The sequence below is a fragment of the Manis javanica genome, chromosome 1 (assembly GCF_040802235.1).
Source record: "Manis javanica isolate MJ-LG chromosome 1, MJ_LKY, whole genome shotgun sequence".
In the NCBI taxonomy this organism is placed as follows: domain Eukaryota; kingdom Metazoa; phylum Chordata; class Mammalia; order Pholidota; family Manidae; genus Manis; species Manis javanica.
The window spans coordinates 192,246,842-192,270,281 of NC_133156.1; the positions used below are offsets into that span (position 1 = coordinate 192,246,842).

The 23,440-nt window shown below is 45.1% G+C and overlaps 2 long non-coding RNA genes across 3 annotated transcripts in view; one reads left to right on the forward strand and one right to left on the reverse strand.

Annotated features, from left to right (window-relative positions):
- Positions 1-1,677, forward strand: part of LOC140843419 (uncharacterized) — a 128,539-nt gene extending 126,862 nt beyond the window's left edge. For both annotated transcript variants that reach the window (XR_012121156.1, XR_012121157.1), the window contains 2 exons: positions 612-800; positions 885-1,677. This is a non-coding gene — a long non-coding RNA (uncharacterized lncRNA). The remainder of the gene's footprint in view (positions 1-611; positions 801-884) is intronic.
- Positions 1,678-11,225: 9,548 nt separating this feature from the next.
- LOC140849893 (uncharacterized) lies at positions 11,226-16,686 on the reverse strand. The gene is made up of 3 exons (XR_012132252.1): positions 16,513-16,686; positions 16,040-16,326; positions 11,226-11,332 (listed from the first exon to the last, which is right to left on the reverse strand). It is a non-coding gene; the product is annotated as an uncharacterized lncRNA (long non-coding RNA).
- Positions 16,687-23,440: the final 6,754 nt, after the last annotated feature.

Genomic DNA, 23,440 nt, shown 5'->3' on the forward strand with positions numbered 1-23,440 from the left:
GAAAAAATATTTTGATCTGTAGAAGTATGATGTCTTTAAAACATCTACGGAAATATGTATTACACTGTAATTCAACAAATACTTGATTAGGACCCTATTCTGTTTGAGTTAAGGTGCCAGGTCTTAAGTCAGGATTTTTTATGTTATGTGGGTCTGTGAACTCCAGGGAGTCAGGAGCTGCCCCGGGGCTGCCGGTGCCCCTTCTCCTGCCCTCTGCTCTTTAGGGGAGCCCAAGTTCTCACTTCGTCCATAAAGGTTCTTGGGGGGATTCCTAGTTTCTGAGCTCCCAGCAATTCAAGAAGCAGATGTTGGAGGGGGAAGCCCCACCTACCTTTCAGCTTTGTTCCCAGGCCAAATAAAACCAGAAAATCTATTTTGAGAGAAGCAATTTATTCTGGACTCATGTTTTCTCCCACACTTGGGCAGGTGAGATAATCTTAATGCAGTTTTATCAGTCTTAACTCTTGCATTCTTGGCTGCCACACTTAAAAAAAGAAAAAAATAAAACTCAAAGGAGCATAAACCTCCCATTTCCATACCAAAGAGCACTAGGCTCTTCTTGGAAACCTTTATCTCTTTAGTGGTAGCGCCTGTCTCCTTTTCTGTCACAGAATGGTGAGAAAATCAGCTATACGAAGAGAAAATCCTGCGACACAGAAACTTAAAACTGACTCACTGATAACAACGAAGCAATAAGCGTATGTTCTTCCCTCCGCACCCTGTCTTCAGCAAAAATGATGAGAAGAAAACATGTCTTACATGTAACAATCTCACATCTCCATACATGAAGGCTCCAAAACGTAGGTAGCCTTCACTTTATGTATGGATTCAGAACTACTTTTGTTGTCATTTTTTGCTGAAGTTCTTGAAAAATGTCTCTCCAGATGGATTAAAACACAAAACAAGAAAAATTAGAAGGTGCATCTGAGAAAGTGGAACACAAACCAGGATTCACCTCCAAGCAGAAAAACACGGGTTTTTGCATGTGGTGGTGGAAGTTTTATGGATGCTCCGAAGGTCACCCAGATGTTAAGGGAAGTCTGCAGGTACAATTTCACGTCTGTGCTTATGTGCTCTATGATAAATCACATTTATCTCTCCAAACATTTCAGCCACTTGTTATCATTTTTCAATTATTTTTACTCTGTTCTAGGGGGCTTTCTCAGGGATAATTTGTCTCTTAAATCTCCTGCTTTTTATTTGCCCCCAGTGAGAGAAGCAGGAAGTGTACACAGCAGATCTTGGAAATGAAGAAGTTGGCTGATCCCCCACAGAACTCTGAGCTGCTGTTAGCCCCTCTCCCCTGCAAAGGGTTTTTTTCTAACCTGATGAGGGGATGGCCAAAAAAATTGAATGAATCAAAGGATAGGAATATGGATTCAAAAACTAGGGAACTTTCATGAAGAAAACAGTTATACTTGGGGAAGAATCAAATATGCCCTCCAAACCCCAAAATACAATAAAACCAAGGCACCTAAGTGCTTATTGAAAATTTGTATTTATGATATTCTATAGATACACAGGATTTAATTTCTATTTTTAAATATTTAAATGAAATTCTTTCCTTTGCCTCTGATTTGTGAGTATCAGAATCATTACACTTAATACGTAGAAGATCAGCCGACGCTTTTGAAAGTGGCAAAGTAAGGATAAAAATAGAATTTCCATCAGACCGTTGTGAGGATTAAAATATGTAAAATTCTTGTAACAGCATGGCACAGAGTAAAGTATTCATTATTATTGTTGTTATTATTACTTCTAAGTGTATCTCCATATTTATTTTCCACACAATTGGGATCAAGTTAACATACTCTTTCGTCACCTACTAATTTTTTAACATAACTTTCAGACAATTTTCCATGTCAACAAATACATTTATATTTTTTTTAAAGAAAGAAAAAAAGCAGACTATGTTGAATATTTGTTAGATTCGACCAGTCTTGAAAATTAATGCCACAAATTTGCCAGGTCATTCTCCTCTAGATTCCTATCATATTATTCAGTATTACCTGAAAGAGAGCAAAATAAATAATATCCACTCTCTGTGAGCTGACTTGACGACCAGACCACGGGCACACAGAGGGCAGGTGGTCTGTAGGGGCACCCAAGTGGCTCATATACATTGTGGCAGGCTCAAGCACCCTCAGAAGTCATATGATATTCTAGAGTGACAACATGGTGGGATTACCTCTTTTTATTTTTTGGTATCACTAATGTACAATTACATGAGCAACATTACGGTTCCTAAACTCCCCCTATTATCAAGTCTCCACCACATACCCCATTATAGTCACTGTCCATCAGTGTAGTATGGGATTACCTCTTAAACAGAATCAGATTTTCATGACTGTTTGGGGACTTGAATGCCCAAGTCAAGTCCCATGCTGGTTCTGAGTTGTGGGGCTGAGACTATCTGGGAGCCAGTCAGCCTGGCTGCATGCCCATCCTTGACACTGGTTTTGATCTGAAAGGCTTCTGGATGGAACCAAGGTTGAGGAGAAAAGGGACTCACTGCCTGCTTGACGGCAGTCACTTTCTTCACTAGGTTGAATAATGTCCCCCCAAAAGTTAGTTCATGTCTACCTGGAGCCTGCAAATGTGACCTTGTAACAGATGTAATCAAGTTGAGATGAGGTCATATTGGATTAGGTTGCTCTAAATCCAATGTGACTGGTGTCTTTATAAGAAGAGAAATTTGGACACAGAGACACACACAAGGAGAATGCCATGTGACAGCAGAGGCAGAGACTGGAGTTACCATGCCACTAGCCGAGAACTGTTAGGGATTGCTGGCACCCACCTGAAGCCGGGAGAGAGGTGCTGAACAGATTCTCCCTCTGGGACCAAGAAGGAAAAAACTATGCTGACATTTTTATTTAGACATCCAGTCTCCAGAACATCAAGGGAATAAATTTCTATTGTTTTAAGTAACAAATTTATGGTAATTTATTATGATAGCCCTCAAAAACTAATTTACTTTTTTATGAATATATGCTTATCAGCATGGAAATATACAAAGGATATACCCTGGATAGACAAATAAGAAATAAAGGAAGAAAAGAAAGAAGAGTAGAGAAAGAACGTGTCTGGTTGGCCAAAACTGTTTAATTAGAGGGTGTCAGGTACTGATTTGCTATGGTGTTAAGGCTCAATTAGCTCATCTAAGAATCTGGCTCTGAATCCACAGCTGATGGAACATACACTGATGGAAGCACCAGCCAGTGATAGTCAATATGTTTGAGGAGTAGGGGATTTATCTGTAAGCAGCATACTTAGGTGTGAAATGTGAGTTTCTTACACTGTTCACCTGCAGTCCCTGCTACTGAAGACCCAGGCCCAAGTCTGGTGGGCAGGGAGAGGATTGAACATCCCTCGAGGTGCTCATCCTAAAATTACATGGAGCTGTTCTTAATTCAAATCTGGGTGACTTGACTCTGCTGGCAAGTCTGTTCTGGGGACCTCGACAGCCTTCCACCCAGTCTCAGTGGAGTCTTGGGCTAGCACTGGGCCCGCTGCTGATGCATAGAATCTGGGTGCACGTTACTCATCATTGCATGAGAATATTTTAACCCATGTTAGTTCAGACACTGCAGACAAGGTTTTGAGGACATTTGAATGAATCCAAGCCAGGGTTAAATGGTCACATTGAAAGAGAAACCAAGAGTTTTTGCTAAATGAATTTTAGAGTGTTTTTACTTTGCAGTGAGGATCAGTAACTGTATTATTTTGCTAGGGCTGCCATGATAAAGTACCACTTTGTCATGGGAGCTGGGAGACTTCAACAATGGAATTTTATTGTCTCACAGTTCTGGAGGCCAGAAGTTTGAAGTTAAGATGTTGACAGGATTGCTTCCTTCTGAGGGCCCTGAGGAAGAATCCATTCCAGGCCTCTGTTCTTTCCTTGGAGGTGACCATCTTCTCCTGTGTCTCTTCATACATCTTCCCTCTATGCATGTCTGTCTTCATGTCCACATTTATGCTTTTATAAGGATACCAGTCATATTGGGTTAGGACCCATCCTAATGACCTCACTTTAACTTGGTAACCTATGTTAAGACCCTGTCTCCAAATAAGGTCGTGTTCTGAGATACCAAGGGTGGACTCCAGCATATCTTCTTTGGAGGGACACAATCCAATCCATAACACTAACCAAGCCAAGCTAAGGGCCTGGGCTCTGAGCCTCCCTGCCCACGTTCACATCCCGACTCTGCTCTTTACTCACTTTGCACCTTTAGGCAAGTAAGTTATTTAAGCTTACTGGGCCTCAGTTTCCTCATTGTAAATGGGGATGGTAATAACAGAACCTCTCTTTCAGGGTGATTGTAAAGAGTGCATGTGACTGTACTTGTCACATGCTGAGGGCAGTGAAGCTAGTAAGTACTCAAAAAAGATATCAATATTATTATAAGGGAGGTGATAGACTGGGCTGAGGGACAGGACATCAGTATGATGATATTGGGCCAACCTGAAGAAAGCTGACTTACTATATGACTGGCTATTTCCTAAGAAGGAGGGATCTGAGGGGTGCTTGTGGTGTGCTTATGACCTCAAGCCCTTTGATGCTCTCTGTGTTTCCAGAAAGTTCCAGCAAATATTAATACTCACTTACCTGAAGGCTTGACCTGAGTCCTAGTTTTAGCGAACCTGAGTTTACATTTTGGTTTGGGCTGCCATTGGCTGTCTCAAAGAACTAAAACCCCCCTCAAAATCGACTGATTCTTTGGAGAAAATGTTATGTGTATATTTGTTCCTCTTCCTTCTCCAGGAAATAGCAGAGGGTCCTACAATGAAATTAGAAGAGATTCTTCCACATTCCAGCACTGCAGGGCACTCACTCTATGTTCTACTCCTCCATTTCTTTAAAATATATATAAACAGATGACACTTTCAACACTAGGAGATGATGTGACCTAGAAAGTGAGATGACAGATAAAATGAGGGAAGGATCTCCAGGAACACAGTCTTGTCGAGGTGTATTTCATCAGAGCAGACTTTCTGTGACCATAATAAAGGGCTTTTAACATGAGCTGGGTTGCCTCATTTCTGAAAACTAGAGGCTAGAGAGTTCTTCAAAAGGAAAAATAAATATTGCTCTAATTGGAGCCAGAGGTGAGGCAGGGTAGGACAATGAGCAAGCAAAGACTATTTATGTTGGAAAAGGGAAGCGTTAGAAACAATTTAGCTGAGAAATTCAGGAAGATGAAGGGTTTGGTTAAAACCAGAGTCCCTCTTGTTTAAGAAGAAAGGACAGGGTCTTGGAATGAAGAGGAAGAATCAAATTACAGGGCAGCAAATGTAAGCTAAGTGAAAAGAGAAACCACTGCTTTCTGTTGGTGTTGAGGCTGGGAAATTCAGTATTAGGACAGGGTGTGCTGGCTGAATCTCCAAAGCTTTGGGAAAATTTCATGCTAATGAAAAATGTTCATGGTTAGTCAAGATTAGATAATAGTTACCTGAGCAGAGGCCAGGGGATATTTTAAAATATGATTGTAGACAAAAGTGTCCCTCACCAGACAGGAAATTTCTAGAAAGTTGATCCAATGTTCTGTGTTTTTCTTTTGTATTTCTCCATTAGTCCATGACATGCTGGTCATAGCTACTTTTTTTTTTTAAGCAGATACTTTACATGTTTTATTTCTAATTCCTACCAACAATTCTCTTTTATATTTGAGGATACTGAGGCTCACAGAACCAAAGTTACTCAAGGTTATCGGGAGGTAGAAATGAGATTCAAACTCAGTTCTGCCGTAGGTCTAAATGAGGACATTTTTTTCAGTACATTTTATTGGACTCAAAGAAGCTGAGACATGAAGTAGAAATTAGAAAAACCATACAATCTGGTCACCTTTCTTTCTATTTTATAAATGAAGACACCAGGTCTGAGGTGAGAGGGGGTTGGTCCAAGGTCCCATAAGAAATGGCAGAGACAAAGCCATTTGCTAAACAAACTAATTCATGAATCTGTGGAATTTCTAGCTGTTAGAAGAAAGATATTTGTACACTTAACAATTCCAAGTTCCCTCGAAATGTCTAGGCATTTTTACACTTGCCATATTTTAAACAGTCCATTATCTGGGCACATAAAAGAAAGGTTATATTCCCTTAATTTTAACAAATCTCAATAACATTGGAAGAAGTAAGAATTTTTCTTACTAATCTTTCTGCCTCTACTAGTGTCAGTTTACCAAGAATCAGTTTATATCAAAATTCCTCTTAGGACTAGACCTAGATTAGTGACAGCATGCTTGAATCAAACAAAAGTGTGAATAAGAGAAATATTGAAACTATTCAGCAATTGGAATCTCATTCAACCAACACCTGATCACAAAGGACTCTACATATGCTAAGTGTTAAGGGTATTAAGTTGAACGGAAGGAGATTTCTGTCTTCAAAGAGCTTATAGTTTAGTGGAGAGACAGACATATGAAGAGATGTCACCACACAGACTGGAAAATGTTATAAAAGTAGAGAATATACACAAATAAGAATTTAATCTAGTAGAGGTTCTTAGGGAATCTGTCAAGTGAATACATACATATACTTCATAATTAGCAAATCTATGTTTATAAATTAATACTCCAGAAGCTTTTCAAATGTACTTGAAATTTTTCTTCTCTTTTCCTTGTGAACATAACCCTATCTTGCTTATTGTATTTGTTGGCTATATTGTGGTGTAACAAATTACCACAAATCATAGTGGTTTAAAGCAACAGCATGTATTATCTCCCAGACTGAGTGTGGCTTGGGTCTTCTGGCTGTGGTCTTCCACGAGACTGCAGGGTGCTGGCTGGGGCTGTAGTCAGGCTAAGGCTCGCTTGGGATGGATCTGTTTGCAAGCCCTCTCTGGTGGTGGTGGTAGGACTCAGTTGCTGGCTTGGTGCTTGCCATGTGGGCTCTCTGAAGGGCAGGATACATGTGGCAGTGGCTTCCTTCAATGCAAGAGAGGGACAGTGAGTGATGATAAGATGAGTACAATCTTTTATAACCTAATCTTTTGGCATATTCTACTCATTAGAAACAAACTGCTCAGTCCAGCCCATACTCAAGAGGAGGGATTACCAAGGGCCTCAGTGCCAGGAGGTGATCCTTGGAAACCATCTCAGAAAACTACCTGCTATACCTACCCCGTGAATTTACTCTATGAAGTGTTTGCAACACCATCCTCCTGTTGGCCCAAACCAGAAATACAAGACTGACCCTTTACTCCTTTTCCTCACCCACCCCTACACACACACACACACAGTGAATCCCTCACATGCCTTGTCATTTCTATTCTACCTGCTAGAGATCTCTCAAGATCACGCACCTGTGTGTGGTGTGTGGTGCTGTGTGGCTTGCGCATTGGTGTGTGATCTGGAAGTCCTCACCATGGAGGACTTTGTCACCTGGTCCTGCTGACCTCTCTAAGCTCCCCTTCTCCTTGTGCTCCAGCTACTTGTAACATTTGGCATCTTCTAAGCTGGCTATGTATTTCCTGCCTCCTTGGAATAGCAGTTGTGTTTTCCTCCTCGGAATAATACTCACTCAGGACTCTGCTCAGAAGAGGTGCTCTCTGAGAAGCCTTCTGTGATCTCCCGAAAGCAGCTCGAGGCCCCACCAGGTTTCCAGGGACCCCTGACTCTCATGGCATTTGCCACATGGCACTGCAGTGACCTGCTCTCATGTGTGCTTCTGACTGGAAAATGTTATAAAAGTAAAGAATATACACAAATAAGAATTTAATCTAATAGAGGTTCTTAGGGAATCTGTCAAGTGAATACAAACATACAATTCATAATTAGATTTATGTTTATAAATTAGTATTCTAGCAGTTTTTCAAATGTACTTGAAATTTTTCTTCTCTTTTCCTTGCAAACATAACCCTGTGTTGGTTATTGTATTTGTTGGCTATTGTTGTGTAACAAATTACCACAATCATAGTGGCTTAAAGCAATAGCACTTATTATCTCCCAGGATCTGGGTGTGTCTTTCTTGCAATCTCGTGAAAGACCACAGCCTGAAGACCCAAGCCACAGGTCTCACCAGTCTCTAAGCTCAAGGAAATGAGAACTCTGTCTCTTTAGTCCTTTATCCTCAGGCATATTAGGTGCTTGATAACTAACAGTTGGAGAAACAGTGATGGAAACTCTGGGAGACTCTGCCTCTCAATTCTTTCAGCTTCTCTTATACCAGTCATCAGAGACAGCTACATCATTTGTGGACCCAGTGGAAAGTGAAAATTAGGGGTCCCTTGCCAAAAAAGCAGGGAAAAAGCCATTTCCTTTCTTCTTTTCTCTCTTGATCCATCCTGGTGGTTTTTACTTGCTACTGAAGGCTGCACACCCTTAAGCATGGGGAGAGTTGCAGGGAGAGGGCAGACCCTCACAGGCCCTGGGCAGGTGCACCCATCCCTGACTCCCCCATGCCTGTGCACTCCCACTCACTCCCCTGAGCTGAGCAGTGGCTTCTGGCTGGAGTTACGGGAGAGAGAGGCCATGAACCCGACCAACCAGCGGAGGCAGTGGGAGGCAGGACAGCATGTGAGCCCAGGTGGCAAGCCCTCTGTGCCTCCTCTACTATCTCACAAATTTCACTTAGAAAACACAACTCCAAAAATAAAATTATTGGTAGTTTTAAGATGGAAACCACAGAACATTAAACCCCAAACATGGGGTCCCTTATGGCCACAGGATGTTGTGTGATGATACTTGTTGCATGCCCATGAAGCCAGCCCTGCCAATTATCCATATACTATTGAACCTCTTCCTACGGAGTTTGCATCATTCCCACTGTTTTTGTTTCTGTCCTTGTCAATCTTGGTAGGACCAGACTTTGGAAACTTCCTTAGGTAGATCTGCAATGCTTGGGGAAGTAACAGTAGCTTTTCAGGGACTAACAGAGAAAACTAGAAGCTCCCTGAGATGATGCTCCCATCGTATCCCTGAACACATCCGGGAGGCCCAGAGCAACCACATGAACCAGTTATTAACATATTATCCTCAAAGTATAATAAGATTAAGTCAGAATAGAGTGGAAAAATTTATTCCCTCTGAAAGCCACCTTCCATTCATCTCTTCTGCCTTCCTCCTCTTTTCTAAGCTAACCCCCCACCCTGGGCTCTGGACTCCTCCCCTGCTCCTTTCTCAGTGACTCACTCCCCAGATGTCACCCTGCATCTTCAACCCCACCCTCTGTTGGCTCCTTTCAAAGCTCAAGTCCCTTCCATCTTAACCAAAGTCTTCCTATAGCTATCCATGTATGTCTCTCTTCCTTTCCCCAGCCAATGTCTTTGAAGAGTTTTCTGGCCCAGAGTCCTCTGCCTCATCTCACATTTGGCCTAAAGTCCAACTCTATTCCCCCCTCTCAGGGCCCCTGGGCCTCTTCTCCTCATAGCCACTCAGCAACATCCTTGTCGCTAAGTTCCATGAGCTCCATGCAGAGTTTTTGCCCAGGCTCTTTGTGCAGTGGACACCATGGATCTCTCCCCCAACTGGACTTGGAGATGACTCTCTGGTCTTCTCTTTCATCTCCAGCACCTCTCTCTCTCTTTGCCTGCTCTGCAGGCTTCTTCTTTCCTGCCTATTTCTTAGAACATGGTTTTCCTAGCAGTCTTGCTAGGCTTAATCTCTTTTTACTCCTCTCTGGGCCAAAATAGCTGGGATCCTGTTTCTAGTTTTACCTTAATGGTCTTAGCGATCTTGTGAATTATTTAAATTCTCTGGGCTTCAGTTTCTGTATCTTAAAAAGAGGATTTCTTGATCTCGGCAGTACTGATGTTTTGAGTCAGACAATTCTTTGTTGCCGGAGGCTGTTCTCTGTATTACGGGATGTTCAGCAATCCTCCTGGCTTCTACTCTCCACATGCCAGCAGCACCTCCCAGCTGTGACAACCAAAAATGTCTTCAGACATTGCCAAATGCTCCCTATTGGGGGGGAGGGGGCAAAATTCCCCTGTTGAGAGGTGCTACTCTAAAACAAAGAATCGAACCAGGCCATGTGCATTCATTTGCTAGGACTGCCATAACAAAATGATACCAACTAGAGGGCTTAAGCAACAGAAATGTATTGTCCTGGAGGCTGGAAGTCCAAGATCAGAGTCATAAGCATGGCTTCCTTCTGAAGACTGAGAGAAAATCTTGTCCATGTTCCTCTCCTGCTTTCTGGCATGCCGGCAATCTTTCCCATTCCTTGGCTGATCTCTGATTTCATGTGCACATACTGTTCTCCCTGTGTGTGTGTCTGTGTCCAAAGCTCCCTTTTTCATTGGGACATCAGTCAGGTTGGAGTGAGGGCTGCCCCTTACTTCAGCACGAACTCAACTTAACTAATTACATTTGCAATCACCCTATTTCCTAATAAGATCACATTCTGAAGTATTGTGAGTTAGGACTTCAAATGAATTTGGCGGGGACACAACTCAACCCATAACACCAAGGGTTATGCCCCTTGTGAGCTCTAACATTCTGGAGTCCTAATACAACAAAGGGGAATATTGGTCTTCCAGCAGAGATTTAGATCCGTTCTTCTGAGTTTCTTTTGTACAAACCATATCTCTGGACACTTCACTTTGGGCAACCCATTCCTTTTGACTTCACATAAATTTCAAATGAAGTGATGAGGAAAGGGAATTTTGCCTTTAACTAGTCTACAGAGTCTCTGGCAGGTAAAACTAATAAAGACCTCAAAGAATGTAATGGTCCACCTTGCAAGGCTCATCTCTTGTGCTTGTGTTACTGTAAATACACATCATGGAAACTGGCAACATGAATCAGTCTGCCTGGTTATAGAAAATATGTTATTTTCAAATTACTCAGTGAACACTCCCCCTGCCCCCAGTCACAAAAAGGAGGCAGCCATGGATCTGCCCAGCCTGTCCAAAGAGACACTGTTTCCAGAGTAGAATGATGAGCACCTCGCGTGGGGCATCAACATTTGACGGCTCATAATGTGTATGTGCTAATCTCTCCTTCCCTCTGCTCAGTCAGCTAGGGCCCGATCCCAGGGGTGGGGATGGGAGGGGTGTGGGGGAGGAGGCAGACAAACCCCTCCGGGGGCCTGAGAGCCCTTAAGGCATTGTAAGCCTCAGACTGAAAGTCCTTGTTATGGAAGAAGCCAGCACCCCCAGACCATGAGGCCTTTTCAAGTGGGTCTGTCCAGAGGTCAAAGGCATCAGGACATCAGATCCACACCCATACCTCAGAGACTCGCTTCCTTGTGAACACAGGAGTTCCAAAATAGACTAGCAGCTCCTCACTCCTCCTGTCCACAGTGTGCTCGGCCTGCTGTGTCTAGTCAGTGAACAGTGTTTCGATAGGCTTTGGGCTCTGATGATCTCATAGCCATGTCTGGAAGGCTGTAAGACAAAATAATTCTGCTGTGGCATTTTGAAATATGCAGTTAAGCAATTATCTGGGTAGTTTGCCTGAAATCTTCACTCTCAGTAAGAGTTCTGTTGCCCCAAGTTGTCTGGACAGTGCCCAAGTCCTTAGCTCTCCACTCTCTGTTGCCATTTATAAGCCAGAACACCAGTAGCATTACAGGGAGTAGAGAAGCTGTCTGAAAGGGCAGCCCAGGTAGCAGGTGCTGGCACAGTCCACAAGAGTAGGCATTGACTGAGGGTTCCCCTAGCTCCTGAGAAGATGAGGAAGTGGGGCTTCCAGAACCTTAATGAAGGAGATAACTGAGAAATGGCAAAAAGCACTCTGACCAGTCTGGGGCATAAGGAGAGAAGGAAATAAAAGCCTGAGTAGATGTAAAAGGTCATAGAAAGGAAATTGGGCACACTGACAATTTCTGGGGTCTGCTGGTCCTCTCTACTCTTTGTTGACTTATGCTGGGCCTATTTTCACACCTACATGCCCTGAATGGTCCCTGCTCATTTTAGAGTTATAGGAACTGAGGTCTACGAAAGGCCTCTGGCCCAGAGTTATACAATCAGTTAGCAACAGAGCCCAGCCTCAGATCCTGTCTGGCCCAGGATTCTTAGGCACTTCTTAAAAAACAAGGAGGGCAAAGCTAAGAGAAAAGAAAGACCTACATAGAGGCATGGGGTGGAGAGGGCCCCCAACAGTGATTTCTGTTCTTACCCTCACCCTTGCCTATGAAATTTATCAAGAAGCTACTACCCATGTTCCCATGGGTTCTAGGTACTGTATAAGACATGGGAGATGGTTCTGATTCCCAAGATGCATCAACTATCATTGGAGAGGAAACAGAATGGAGCCATTTGGGAACAATATGAAAGACAGTCAACAGGTCCTACCGTATGTAAGGTCCACCTCGGGCTGTCAAAGTGCAGCAATGAACTGGACAGAGTGCCAGCCTTTAAAGACCTTACATCCAGAAATGCATTGACAGTACTATATCAACAAAATAATTTCACATCCAGAGGAGTCCTATGAAGACAAACTAGGGTATTAGGGTAGAAGATAATTGGGGGTGTGGGTTTGGAAAGGGTCACTCTTTGAAGGTGTCATTCCAGGTGAGGCCTGAACAGTGAGAAGGAGGGATCCATGTGAGACTCTGGGGAAAAAGCATTCCAAGAAGGAGGAACAGGTGGTGCCAAGGCTCTGGGGTCTCTGCAGGCATGTCTAAGAGTGGTGTATATTTCTTTAAAGATAGAGAATAGGTGGATGAATGTAGGGAAATAAGGCCCAGGGGACATCAGGGGCCAAAATATGTACAGCCTTATAGGATTTGGATTTATATTTTGATTGCAATGGGAAGCTCTTGGAGGTTTTTAGGAGGTGAAGGGAGGGCTGTGATTTAAGCTCTATGGGATTCTCTGGTTTCTGTGTGAAGGATGGACTGCAATGAATGGGAGAGATGGGGACCTGGGAGCATGGTTGAGAGACTGTCACAATTGTCCAGGTGAGAGATGAAGGTGGCTAAAAACAGGGTTTTAAGCAGTGAGGGTGGTAAGAAGTAATCAGACTGGCAGTGCAGTTTGAAGATAGAGCTAATAGGACCAATAGATGGATTCATTTTATGGCAGGACCCTCCTGCCACTGACTGGGATGGGACGGACGGTGGGAAGTCAATTGGGAAGGGGTCCTGGAACGATCCCATTTGGGCTACATGATGTTCAAGGTGCCGTTCAGACATCTGTATCAGAGTTTAACCAGAGAGGCTGAACCACTAGAATACATTTATTATGATGTGGGCATCCAGCAGAAGCTGGGACCCCTGGTCGTGGAGCTGAACACACACCCGACTCAGGATTCGGAGGAGCTGAAGGAAAATGCAAGGCAAGGCCGAGCAGTTTCAGGCCCCGCTGCTGCTTCACCCCAGCAAGTGAGTCGGCAGATCCGCAACAATACCTGCGAGCATGACAGGGTCGCTGCCTGCCTTCCACCCTCTGAAACCTCCCAAGAATCTCCTTTGAAGCCCCCAGCTGAAAATATGCAAGAAAGGAAATTCTGGGAAATCCTATTCAGTCTAGTCAAGATGACATATTCCAAAGCTTCCACGATATCCACGTAGAGCTGTTGAGTGAGCAGTTGGAAATATGAGTCTGGAATTCAGGGAAGAGGTCTGGGCTGGGGGTGGGCTTTTGGCAGTCATCATAAAGCTGTGGTTCATGAAGCTATGGAGCTGGGCAGGTCATTTAGGGAGAGGATGTGGGCGGAGAATGAAAAGAACAAAAGACAAGCTCTGAGGTACTTTCATATTGGGAGGTTTGTTAGAGGAGGAGGAATCAGCAAAGGAGAATGAGAAGCAGCCAGTGAGGCCTGAGGAAAACGAGGCAAATTCGGTGGGACAGAGGTCTGGGGAAGAAGGAGGAAGGGGTCAGCCACTTCAAACGCCTCTGGAAATGCAAGCAGGATGAAGACTGTGTCAGTATGACTGGACGAAGGTAGCATCCAGGTGCCACTTATGATGTCATGTGTGCTATGCTCTGTGTGTCTGTGTCCCCACCCATACTCATGTGTTGAAATCCTAACCCCTGAAGATGATGGTATTAAGAGGTGAGAACTTAAGAGGTGCTTAAGTCATGAGGTCGAGCTCCCATGACTGGAATTAATGCCTTGTAAAAGAGGCTCCAGAGATTCCTTAGGCCCTTGCCGCGTGCGGACACAGTGAGGAGGCACCAGTCAGGAGCCAGGAAGAGGGCGCTCCCCAGAACACTCACTACCATGCTGGCTCCTTGATCTCAGACTTCTCAGCCTCCAGAGCTGTGAGAAGTAGACTTGCGTTGTTCATGAGCCACCTCATCTGGGATATTTTGTTAACAGCAGCCCAAATAGACCAAGACATCATTCAAGTATCATGGGTGGTCGGGCATGGGAAGGATCAGTCCACATGGATCCTTGCATTACTGAAGAAGACCTACGAAACTAGCTGGTGTTTGAGAAGAGCTTTGAAGGTCCGGTAGAATTGGAGCATCTGCATTGAAGGGGATCTGCAGGGGCTTGTTCAGCTCTAAACGTTTTCAAGAGCCACTTAAAAGTCACAAATCCCTAACCATTTCCCAGCAACCCACACAGAGACCTCTCAGCCTCCTATGCACATCTAAGAATAGCCTACTTGGCTGCAGTTGGCTTGAAATTCTTGCTTTTTGCGTCAAAACACTTGGCCACTATTTCCAGGCTGACACCCCCTTCTACAAATGAGAAGAGGTGCCACGGCTCATTGAGGCATTCTCACTGATTTGCTGTTGGCAAAGGGATGTGTCGGAACCTGGACAGTAAGTCAGAGAGTTTGCTGAGAGGATGCACTTTGGTTCTGCCTGTGGGAGAATCTTGATTTCAGTGGCTCAGGAACAGGCAGAAGCAGGGTGGAAAGATTTTTTAAAAACTTTTGGTTTATTTAGCTTCCAAGTAATCCAGAAATCTCCAAGGGGGCCTCTTCAAACAAACAGAATCCTTACTTATAAGTATGGGAAGCCCACTAATTTTGAGGGAAGCCCATTTCTGCACAACAGAGGATTATATGAGAGAGGGGACAGACCCAGCTTCTCTTATTATAAATAAGTCACTTGGATGTATTTTGGCAAACAAATTTAGCACAACTTGAAGTTCTATTTTAAAATACTATTTTTTTGAAGGATTTGCAATAAGCAGCCAGAATGGCTGTGTCAAGATGGGGGATCAAATGGATTTTTTGTTCTGTGCTTTCTCATCCTTCCAGAATTGCTAAAGGAGAAGGTCCTCATAACCACTGCTACTTGAAACAGGGTCACATTGTGATTTCAGCAGACCCCTGGCACTATTGCCTTTGTAGACCCTTACCTCCATAAAAAATAATTATTATTATCATATTTTATGATTTCATTGGTATAAAGATGACTGTATTAGGATTTTATGTTAAAGCAATTTCTTTAGCCTAAAGTTCAGGTTTTTCTCTTCTGAAAAGAAGCTAAAACAATTTTGTGGGCCCTATTGTAGTTTCCTATTGTTGCTGTAACACATTATCACAGGATTAGCAGCTTAAAACAACACAAATTTATTATCTTACAGTTCCGGAGGTCAGAAGTCCAAAACCTCACTGGGCTGAAATCAAGGTGCTGGCAGATATGGTTCCCCCGGGAGGCTGGCAGAGAGTCCATCTCAGCCACTCTAAGCATCTGCAGGCTGCCCACTTTCCTTTGCTTGTGGCCCCTCATTCCACCCTGAAGCCAGCAGTTCCACATCTCCAAACCCTCTCTGTCTCTCTGAGCCCTGCTTCCAGCATTGCAGCCCCTCCTCTGGCCCCTCCCCTCCTGCCTCTCTCTTACAGGGACCCTTGTGATTAGTTTGGGCTCACCTAGTAATCCAGGATAATTTCCCATTTTAAGATCCATAATGTAATCCCATCTGCTGAGTCCCTTTTGCTATGTAATATCCACAGGTTCTGGGAATTAGGATGTGGACCTGGGGGGAGGAGACTGGGGGCGGGCGCACCTTCCTCAGCCTACCACAACCCCCCAAATTATTGTCAGGCCCAGGCATTGTGCCCCCTGTGCTGATGGGTAAGTTGGTTTTGACTCAGGAGCTGTTTGCACCGGAGTGCAAAATGCACTGCTTCCTTCATTGAGAAAGTCTTGCTATGAAAAAATTGTGCTGAGTGACAGTCTACTTACATTGTGGTGCACGCTCCTAATCTCCTGGCAGACCAGTGAGGGGACAGAACTGCAGGAAGCTGATGAAGTCTGTATTAAACAACTACAGGAATCTTTCCATTATTTGACTTGTTCTCATCATTCACTTTGGTTTGCACTGTTCTTGGGCACTCCTGTGAGCACACTCAATCTTCTCCAAAGCACACTGTGTTGGCTATAGTTCAGAATGTGAGGAGCAGGCCTGGTCCGCGTCAGGGCTGGACACTCAGCAGGGGTTCCCCTCGGGCTTGTTGAATGATGGGGTGAGTCTATGGATGGATGAGTGAATTAATTCAAATGAACCAAACTCAAATATTCCAGTGACCCTGAGCCCACCAAGTCAGTGGCTGTTTACCAGTTGGTCCACATGGTCTTTAAAGATAATAAACAAACAGAAGTTTCTGAGCAAATACCTTGGATGCATGTGTTGTGGAAGAGGGCAAACTTTTAGTCACCTGATTTGGGGACCTCAGTGGGGCGGTGCCAGTGTAAGGATCCTTGTAGCTCAATGGTCTCCCGGGTTGTTTCTCCATGTGCGTGGAAAAGGGCCCTCCGGATGCCTGAAGCAAGTGGTGGCGGCCTGGACCGGTGGAGGGCGGGGCTGGAGGAGGCGCAGCGGCCGCGGTAGTGGTATCAGCTCCGCCGCGGAGGCCTAAAGAACATGTAATTTTCTTCTCGCTTCACTCATCCCTCACCATCTGACGTGGCAGGTGTGCAGAGAAGGAATGGTGTGTGAATCGATTTAGAGAGGATCAGTGACACAGCAGCGAGCCAGGGCCGCGCCCCGAGCCATTGATCGCCTCCAAATCAATTTGCACACCGTTCCCACTTAGGTCACCTGCCATTTCAGACAGGGAAGGGAACAGTGAAGTGAGAAGGAAATTATGCTGGGAAGTCTGGGGACCCTCGCTCAAGAACGTGGGGTCAGCCTTCAGCTGCCCTCGCACCTGCAGCCTTTGGAGGGGACGAAGCTCCTGGTCTCGCTCACTCACCGCCCCCACCACTCCGCCCTGGAAGCTGAAGGCTGTAGCAAAACGGGGCCACTCTGAAAATCTATCAGCCTTGAGCTTACCTCTGGGGTTTGGGCTGCCACAGTCATAATCCTAAGAGCTATTTCAGAAAACCCAAATTGCCAACAGTAATAATCTCTCTGCTGCGGGACTGGTTTTCATTTGTGCCTCTCAATGCACTTTACAATTAATTCTCACCAACCTCTGCCTCCCACGAGCCAGGAGCCCAAGGGGAGCCCAAGGCTTGGAAGCCTCATGGCTCCCCCATTGAGAGGGCAATGGGTCTCCCCCACTGGAAGGCAGGTGCCAAGACCCAAGTTTTCTTCAAGGAGCCAACAACAGCAGCACTCTTTTTTTGAGAGAGCAAAGGGAAGGCGGTGTTGGGGTGGCTAAGGAGTTGGAGGGTGTCTCTGGCCCCTGACATGGCCACTTGGCCTCAGTGGAGGCAAGAGGTGTTTTAACCTCTTACCAAGGCTGAAAACTTGACCAGTACGTGATTTCCAAACACTGACTGGGCTGGGGAAATGCTGTCTTTCTGGAGTGGTGAGAGTGGGACCCACTGCCACCCTTGTTTGTTCACAGGGATCCCCAGAGAACAAAATGGACAGTGACACCCTGCCTCCCCGGGCTCAGCACAGTGCAGGACACTGAGGGGGTACCCAGGAAGTGGGCGCTAGATCTGCATCCACCACATGTTGCCTTGTGCTCCTTTCCCACGTAGATGGTTTGGATTATAAGTACATTCCAGTTGGCTGAGATTTCCCAGGCAGTGGGCTCCTGACTGTTAGTTCCTTCTTTCTACCCCGCAGGAAGCAGAACCAAGGTGGGTCCAAGCGAGACCTTGTAGCAGGAGTGGAGAATGTGGAAGGGTGCTCCCACCCTGAATTCCAAAGAGCAAACAGGGAAACCAGCTAACCCCCTCAGGCCTCACACAGCTCTCAGAGGTGCGCAGCCCTTTCCCTCCCTCACCGTGCAGGGACTGCTGATCTTGTCCTTGTGTCTGGCCAAGCCCCTCCTGATGGTGCTTCAGAGATTTGTCAGAGCTCTGAGGGATGGGTGAGGTTTTGCATTTTTGTAACTTGTATCTACAGAATGGAAATAAAGCAGTAGAGACTGTGACTCAGGAAGGTCTCATTCACCTGCTCCCCAAATCAGACCATCTGTTCCAAGTAGGTTGGTGAAGCAGGGTTCCTGAAGGCTCACTGCCCAGACCCAGCCACACAAGCATGCTCATGCTCACACACGCACACATGTGTGCACACCTACTTTCTTCTTCTCATCACCTTTGCAGCCCAGCTGGATTCTCCCCTAGGCAAGGCCTTCAGGCACTCTGCACTCCCTGCTCTCAGAATTCTGGCTGTTTCCATGCAGCATGCAGATTAAGTCCCCTTTATGATCAGGAGAGACTCTCAGGCCCTGAGGCCAGCCCTACTGCTCCTTCCAGCCCCCTGGAGGGAAGCCAATCTTTCTGTCCCCTCATTTCCAGTGACCCCACAGAGTATTTCCAGGATATATAAGGAACAAGTTTAGAGTTCAGGTCAATGAAGTTGGACTGGGCCCTGGGCTCACCTAGAGGATAATGGCATCGTCTCCACCTGGAAGAGTTCTGCTGGTCTGGTATATATGCTCTCTGGCCAGATTTAACGCTCTTGGGGACCAGGCATGATTGGGTCCATCCTTAAGGCTGAATTCTGCAATATGTCACAGAATCAAGATGGGGATTGGAAATAGCTACAGTGTAACCAATTCTAACTTGGTAAGTGGCCTTGTAGGTTAAATTTGTGGGAATCCATGCTGGAAGATGGGATAGGATGTTCAGGAGAAAAGATTATGTTGGAAGAAGTTAAAGTGTAATTCCTGAGAGCTTCAGTTCCACTCCTGCCTTCTAAAATAAGCCAGATGGTGCAAATGCTCCTTTTGTGCTTATCTTCCCCAGCGAGCATTTTTCTGGGGGCAAAAAGCGTGTAGGAATTTGGTCAACAAAGTGAGGACAACAGACACATTTTACATCCACACTAAGACTGCAAGAGACTCACCTGCGAAGGGTCATTCAATCTGGGAAAACCTGTACTTAACCAAGCCTCATGGGAAATGTGGATTAATTGTTTCTGTGACTTGTTGGGTTGTCTGTGTAGTCTCAGGGTCCCCAGAGGGCAGAGACACGGCATATTTAACTATTTACTTATCTTTGGCTCCAGGACATTTGCACATGATACCACAAATACATCTTATTAAATGTCTCTACATTATTAAATGCTTTAGCTTTGAACAGGAGGTATGTGCACATGGTACAAAGTCCAAAGCATCAGGAGCCAATCTCACACTTATCCCCCAGACATGTTCCCCTAGGTCTCCACAGCAAGTACTGTAACCAGTTTCTTTTGTGATGTTAGAGGTATTCCACCATATGCAAGCAACCATATTAATAAATATTCTTGATCATGGCTATATGGATATTTTTATTCATTAGACCTAGGCAAGTACGTCCACTCCTTTCTTTTTCTGCTGGCATTGGCTCAGCTACCTTGATGAGAAGTGGTACTGTGTTGCCTAATACATAGCATACCTAATAGAACGCACCGCCGCAGTTAAAGCAGTCGCCGCCGCTAGGACATTGTCGTCGCGGTGCTGATTCCGGGACAAGCTCGGCGGTTTTGGCCACGCGAGGGTTGCGCCGCGCCTCCGGGGCCGCAGTGCCCAGCTCCGGCCGCACGATGGCGCCCTCTCCCTGCGGACCCGGCCCTCGGCTGCGGCGCAGACAAAAGGCCGACGCTGGGCCTCCCCCGCCGGGTGGTCGCGGCCGCCCCTGCGCGCTGAGCGGGGCAGCTGCCGCCTGAGCCATTGTCCTGCGCCGCCTGCCCCTGTGCTAAAGGAAGGGGGCAGAGGCCGCTGGGCGCCAGCAGCACCGGCCAGGCATGCCCGCGAGTCCCCAGCGCCTCCCACACTCAGAGCTCGGTGCGCGCGAGCATGGGTTAAGGGCAAGAGGCTGAAAGTGCCCAGGTGAGACCGGTCCCCAAATGCCTGCCCTTGAAGCTTCTGTCTCCTTCCTCCCCACCGCAAAGAATTTGCTGTAGATTTTTCACACTGCCCTAACTCCCCCGTTGACAAATGCTAAAGGGCCTGGATGTCACGTCTGCAGAGAAGACACTGGCATTTAGATCCGAGAGGAACTAGTGAGCACCTGGGCCTGGCTCTCCCATGCTGTTCTCTGTAGGGTCCAGGAAAACTCTCCTCTTCTGTCCTTAACACCCCCTAGCCCAACAGAACTTTCTGTGACAATGGAAATGTTCTGTATAGTTACTGTATATATGGTAATCATTAGCCACATGTTAACACTATTAAGTGCTGGAAGTGTGCCTGAGGAACCGACTTCCTAATTGCATTTAATTTTAATGAACTTAAATTTTAGGAGCTGTATGTGTTTGCAAGTGTGTAGGTCCACTGCTACCCTCATGGACCATGCAGTTTTAAGGACTCAAGTTGATCTAGGAAGCTGAATATGTAGTTGTCAATAGCAAAACTTTATAAAGATGCATATAAAGCCTGAAGCATGGGCCTGTTGAACCTAAAAAGATGCCTGGAAGTAGCTGGCAGAGAGAAAGAATGAGTGGTGTCAACTGAGTTGATCTGGGCTATTCAAGGAGATGAGCAGGGGCTGAGTTATGTGCTGTGTAAGGTGGCACAGGAAAGAAGGTGAAGATGAAATGCATTCTTATATCTTGCTACTCTTGGAAATAGAACTGGCCCAGCTTTGATCTATGTTTAAAGACAACTGGGGGTATAATCACCATCACATATTAAGTGACTAAGGATACACATTCCCACATGCTGTGCTTCCTGAGACAAGATAATCAGACCCAGAAACAGCCATGACAGAACTTGGGTCCTTCTGCAGTCATGTGTGCTTGTGACATGGCATGGAAGAGCGCCTGGCTGTGTACCACTGGCTGGAGTTTTGTCCCTGCCCTCTTCCCCGGAATCATGATAAATAGTAAAGACAGCATCTTTGTAGGCTAGGAGGGCAGGTATCTGTGGGATGCAAGACAATCCTGGATAGAAAAACCAGAGGATTAGAAGTGTTTCTCCATGATTCTTCAGAATGTCTTAGGTTGCAAGCTGACTTCTCACTTGTGGTCGGAGTAGTTAGACATCAGATCCACAAGTCATCTGCAGCAGTGATCGGCAGGGCTCTGGGACCTCAGGGCCGCCTCATCACCTGTCTCCTCCAAGGGTGTAAACCAATGGATGACATCCATGACTTCCATTTATTTTTATTGAAAATTTGTACACCTGTATAGGCTCCCTGGTCATGTCCAATAAACAATCCAATTATGTGACTTTTCTAAAATCTTAGGTGGAGGCTCCCCTTTGATTTTCTAAATAAAAGAGGTGTGTGTGTGTGTGTGTGTGTGTGGTGGAGGCAAATGGAGGGCAAGGGGCAACAATCGACCAAGAAATCTCATACTATCTTTGTGGATCCCATGTGCCCTTTAATTTATTCTAAAGTGCCCAGAAATCAACCTGTGAAAACTGACATCTTGTCTTGTTAGGGCTCCTTGCCACAGTAGGCATTCAATAAGTATTTGGTGAATTTTGAGTGAGAAGGGAAAATGGGCCATGATTCTACCTCCAAACCATCTCTGTGGGTTGTCCATCCCTTTGTATTTTGTTTTGTGTCCCTCCACCCACCCCAGGATGTTCCCAACCGCAAATAAAGGACAAGGGGGACCATAGTTACGCACACCTAGAGCTGTGTCCAAACAAAAGAGGAGACTAAACAAACCCAAGGTTTTCTATTTCTCCCTGAGCCAAGTAATCCCTTTGATTACATCTAATACCTGCTGAAACCCAGATGGTGTGCCCACCCGTCTCCCGTGTGATAATGCCACATTGTGAAATCTATCCATTAATATTAATTGTCAGCTAGAGAATCTGTCTCAACTACTAAAGCTTGAGATTGCCTTGAGAAAGCAGGCCCTGCCTTAGCAGGGATTTTGAGATAATTCTCATTCTTTCATTCTGTATCTCACACATGTAGAATGTTAAATAATAACTCGAGAATGCTTTTCTAATTTGGGCACATGACTGCCTCTCACAATCCAGGTCTTAAACCACTGTTCATTTGGGGTTTATACTTGCTGACCAAAATATTACCTTAAACTGCTATGGGCTTGCCTGAGACATACAGATACCCACCATTCACCATACAGAAAGAACTTTAGCTCCCCAGGAGCTGTTTGAATTGAACATGCCCTAGCATGTGACGCTCAACTATTTTCCTTTTATTTTTCTACCCCTTAGTAATTGACTTGGTAATCCTGAAAAGTATTACAGAATCTCAGTTTTTTCAATGATTGCGCAGGCATTCCTGAAGAAGGAAGGCAGAGGTAGAAGAGAAGGCCTGGGAAGAGAATTTGAGGTCCAGGTCTCTTTGGGGTGCTGCTTCTGGCCAATAATCCCTCCTGCGATGTTTGATTTGGACAGTGACCTTGAACATGCCCAGGTTGGCCCCACAAGCTGGTCTGTGCTTCTAGGTCTCCATGCTGAAAAGCCTCAGGGTTGCACTTTTTGCTGTGTTCACTGAGCTTTTTTTTTTTTAAGCCACAAATTTTAGAATTCGTTTATGCCTGAAATAGATATGAAAATTTAGTAGGTGTGAGACTGAGTTTTTCCTCTGGAGCCTCCCCCCTTTATTCTCATGGGTTATGGTACAGTCGCCTTTGACACTCATGCTTATAGCCAACACCTTAAACTTTATGAGTAAATGCAGAATCCAGCCCACACACTGTCTTTGTTTTCGCAAGAGCATACAGGGCCAGTAAAATGAATTAATTCAATATTCCATGTCCCTTGTTCTTGGAGTTAGCTCTCCATCATCTAGAGCTTGATGTTGGGCTCTGGCCAGAGCCGGAGCCACACTGGATTTCTGACTGACGAGGACAGAGGGACACTGTGCAAAGAAAACTGGAAACACTCTATTCTTTGGGGTACATAAGTGAATGTTTACTTCAAAGTCCTGACAGTTCTTTTATTAGCAAATATTAATTTCAAAAAAACCAAAAGACCTTCCTGGAGCAGCCTGTCTAAATAGACATTGAGATAATTTTAAAAACTCCTATTGGTATGTAAAGCAACCTTCCTCATGAAAAGAAGTAACTGCACAAGTGGCAGAAGCCAGTTTACACAGCTAAATATTTTGATTACTTAATTTATTGCCATTATTTTGCAAAATGGAAAAAAGCCATTGAATTGCAGTTTGGTTCCCATTCCTGACCAACTTTGTAATTCTATTTTATATGAATGCTACTCTTGGAAAGAGATGAGGCAGCAAATGGCTTTTTATAGAGAGAGGTGAGTCCTCTTACCTACTTCC